Source organism: Jaculus jaculus, chromosome 7 (genome assembly GCF_020740685.1).
Source record: "Jaculus jaculus isolate mJacJac1 chromosome 7, mJacJac1.mat.Y.cur, whole genome shotgun sequence".
Lineage (NCBI taxonomy): Eukaryota > Metazoa > Chordata > Mammalia > Rodentia > Dipodidae > Jaculus > Jaculus jaculus.
In genome coordinates this window covers 98,284,997-98,289,453 of record NC_059108.1, presented here as the reverse complement: position 1 = coordinate 98,289,453, position 4,457 = coordinate 98,284,997, and positions in this window count along the sequence as shown.

The following is a 4,457-nucleotide window of genomic DNA, read 5'->3' as shown; positions in this document are numbered from 1 at the left end:
CGCCGGTGGGGGGGATGCTGCTCTGTTCGCTGGAGCTGGGCTCAGGTGGTGGGGGAGGGGAGGGAGCCACAGCTGCTCTGGATCTCTTGCTGTTCCACATGTTCTTCTACCTCATGGTCTGCTCCTCCATTGCTCACCACCGCTCTCCCTTCACGTTTCCTGAGTTGCGGAGAGCGTCGGTGTGAGGGGAAGCTCCTGCACCTGGCTTTTCCTGTGGCTGGGGCCGAGCCTGGCAGCTTTCTGGTGCACTGCTGCTGCCGGTGCTGGGCCGCTTTTGTCGGTCTGTGCGGGCTCTGGATGCTCTGGATCTCTTCTACTTCTCCGCTGCTTCAATTTCCTATACACCTCACTTTTTAGTAAAAGTGTGTATTTTGCTGAGCTTTTTTGGTCATTCCCCCCCACCCCCCAGGCTGCTTTGGCATGGTACCTAAGCCGTCATCTTTACTGGAATCATCTTTTCTATGTTTTGATTAGAGACATCCATTGTGGGACTGAGCAATCCAGCTGGATTTACTTGCATCTGGTTTTTCATGCTATTCCTTTTTTGCTGTGTTCTGTCCATTACAATATTTCAGAAAGCCTGGGGTGTAGGATGCTAGCCTGCTGGCCAGGGGTGGGGGGGCAGGGGTGAGTGGGATGATGATCAGCCACAAAATTCAGAAAGGCTAGGGTGGAGACACTATCCTGGTCCCTGTTTGGTGGAGGGATGGGACAGCAGCCAGTGGGATGGCAATTGTGTTCTATGCTCACCTGGGCTGGCCAGAATGGTGACTAGGGCAGTCATTGCCCAAGTGGGTCAGCAAGGCTGGGAGGAAGGGCAATTGCTGTGGCCACAGGTCAGCAAGGCTGGGGGAATGTGATCATGTGACAGCAAGGCTGGGGGGTGGTTGTCAGCCATTGTGCACACGTGTAGGGGACAGCAAGACTTGTGTACATGTGTAGGGGACAGCAAGACTTGTGTGTGGGGGAATGGTGATCAAACATTTGGGCGGGGGACAGCAAGACTGGGCGGGAATGGCAATCATGTATGACAGCAAGACTCGGCGGAACAGCGTTTGCAGGAGCCAAGGGTGACCTGAAGGCTGGGTGGAATGGTGATCAAGCTCGCCCATGGCTGACAGCAAGGCTGGGAGGGACCAGTGAGAGCATGTGGGGGGAACAGCAAAGCTGGGGCGGGGGGTGGGGGGACAAGACTGGGCTGGAACTGCGTTCATGCCCAACCGAGGGGCCCATGAGGCTGGGTGGGAATAACTATTGCGAGCCCTCAGGGGACAGCAAGGCTGGCGATATTGGCTATCACCAGCACCGGTGGGTGACAGCAAGGCTGGGGGGAATGGCAATCACGTGCGCCCATGGGGATGGCAAGGCTCTGCAGGAACAGTGGGACATCTATTGCATCCGTGGAGCTCTGCCCAGTGGCAGAAAGCCTAGGGAAGTGGACCTATCCTGCCATCTTGGGTCCACTTGGCCTGCAGTTATTGCAGGAGGGACCTCCTACTGGGACTGCAGCTAAGATGGCTGTTTGAGGGGTCGGGGACTGGTGGACTGCCCTAGAGCGTGGGAATCAGCAGATTCCCTATTTTGCTCCTCCACACCCTCCCGCTGGAAGCCTACCAGTTTCAGCAAACTTCTAAACAAAAAATACCCCCCCCCCCAACTTAAGGGTCTTGCCTTTTCTTCTCTGTGAGGTGAGGCGAAGTTAGGCGAATGCCATCTTGACTGGAAGTCTCCTCTGTACTTTCGTTAAACTTGGTGTAACCATGAATGTAACCTTCTTCATTCCTTATTTCTCTCTGAATCTCCTGGTCTCTGTTTTGATATCTGCCCTCTTATTTTTCCTTGATCCTAGCATTTACCCTCTTAACTTCCCTACACAGCAAAGCATATGGTAGATCCCATGCAGTTTCTCCCAAGTTTTCCTACACATGCTCCTAGACTCCTACTTTCCACATGTTTATGGCTCTGTTCTAGCTTTCTTTCCTAGATCCCAATCTTCCTTAAATAACTCCCACAATTTGTGATTTTCCTCTCAATAAACTTAGTAATTCATAGTTTATCCTTCTTGAGTCTGTCTTTATTAATTCTTTATTAAAGGTAGAACAGAACCCCAAACTTGGGGTTCATAAATTCTGGGAAACCCCTCATGAATTTCAAAATCATGCATCAAAACTAGGGCTTTCTGATTTCACTTGTCACATGTCCTTGAAGTTAACTTTGTACTTACTTTATAGTGTTGTAAGTCTCCTTGCATAGTATCCTGTGTATGGCTAATAAAAATTGTTCCATTTTCTTACGAACAAAACATGAGATCCCTTCAGAGCCCACTTCTGCTCTTTCAGTGGCACTTTTAATTTGAATGTCTCCTTTCAGAGGAGTTTACATTTTCACATTTTTGGGGCCTTTGATGGGTGTGGTCCTTTCTTCAGGGCAACTTTCCTTTTGTTCCAATGCAAATTTTTTTCTTGCAGCTGCATTCTCTGCACCAGCTTTGTCTTCACTTTAAACTCATTCACACACCTCTCTTCACCACACAGCACATCATTTTTTTCATCAAAATTGTGTGACAAGCACTTCAGTCACTGAGCCATCTCCACAGTTCCCTTTTGGTTTTGACAGTTTTAAGTCAAGGGAGCACTAGAAAGCAGTCCAACTAAGATCTTGTCAAAAGTATGTTTGGCCAAAATGTTCGCCCAGTAAAATTTGCCTCATAAATTCTCTGTGGAAATGTCCTTGCATTTCTTTCTAACCTTTGGGACTTGTGGGCAGTGTACTAAGGAGTTTAATTAGAAGCTATACTTCAATACTCAATTGTACTATTTGAGGAAAACATCTGAAACACAAGTAAAATTGGGAAGGAAGTAGATTAAGAATTATCGGTCATCCACATACAGATTAAACATCAAGCTAGATCGTACATCCTTTACAAAAGTTAACCTAAATTAGACCACAGAGTAAAATATAAAATACAAAAACTGTCCAAAACCATTAACTCCTAGGAGATAACATTGGAAAAAATGTAAATGACTTTGGTTTTGTGAACAACTGTGTAGACATGAAATCAAATACATACTCTATGAAATAATTTATAAACTGGATTCCATTAAAGTTATATTTTCTGCTCCATTAGAGACACTGTGATGGTTAATCTTAGTTATCTGTTATACATCTTTTGCAATGGAGAACCAAGACAGAGAGCTTCTTGAATTTAAGATTTTATTGTAACAAGAAGAACGGGGTCAGACAGTGATACAGAAGAGAAAGAAAGAAGGTGTATGCATGAGAGAGAGAGAGGGAGAAAGAGAGAGAGAGAGAGAGAAAGAGAGAGAGAGAGAGAGAGAGAGAGAGAGAGAGAGAGAACACAGAGGGGGTTGCATGCACCTGAGAAGCAGGAGATTCATAAAAAGAGAGTGTGAGCAATGGAGAGGATTTTGTGTTGAAAGGAAAGAATGCTCTGTGAGGGAGGGGCCTTGGGTGGCTTGTAAAGGTAGAGGTGTAGGTTGGGGGAAGGTGACCTTTCTTCCTCTTAGCCTAGAGGTATACTGAATGACCATATAAGGACACAGTCTGAAAGTCCCAGGATTAACAAGGCCAGGTTAGTAGGGGAGATGAGAGAGAGGATGTGTAGATAGCTCTGAGAGTCTCACATTGTCAATTTGACAGGATCTAGAGTCAACCTAAGAGACACCTCTAGGTGTGTCTGTGAAGGAGTTTGCAAGAAGGATTAAATAAATGGGGAAGACCCTCCCTCAGAGTAAGTGGCATCCTCCAAAGGGTATCCCAGATATGGTGGTTATCAGTAACCCCACTGAGGAGGACCCTCAGTGAAATGGAGAAGGGGATATAATAGGATAATATGAAGATCAGGAGACCAGTACATGATTTGTCTATGCAGCAAGGTTTCTAATTGTTAGGAAAAGCAGGGAAAAGCAACAACAGGGCAGACCCTGCTCAACAGTAAAATTGCCTTATTTAGGAATGCCTGAGAAGGGCTCTGACCTGGCAGGACAAAAGGTCACCTTCTTTACAGACTAGGGGATACTTATGGGATGGTGGGGCACTGAACTTATTTAATTGATGGCTGGTCCACCTTGCCTCAGGGGTTGGGTCACTTCAGGAAAGTGATAATCAAACAGGCAGTTTGGGTCATTCCAGAAAAGTGATAATGGGATGGTTGGTCTGGGTCATTCCAGGAATGTGACAATTGTGAGGAGTGCTTGGGTCACTCTTGAGAGACAGAGGGTTACAATGAGATGATGGAGTCCAAAGATGGAGTTATTCTGATTCTAATGCTAATTAATAATAAAGTAAAAAATCAAAAGAGAAAAAAAAAGAGGCCTTAGAAAACCCAGTACTCCCAGTGATATGCCTGTTCTTCTGACTAGGTGAGTTCATCATTGCTGCTGCTGTTGCTGCTAACCTTTCCTGACAATTAAACTCAGGTTCTGCAGCCTTCCAAT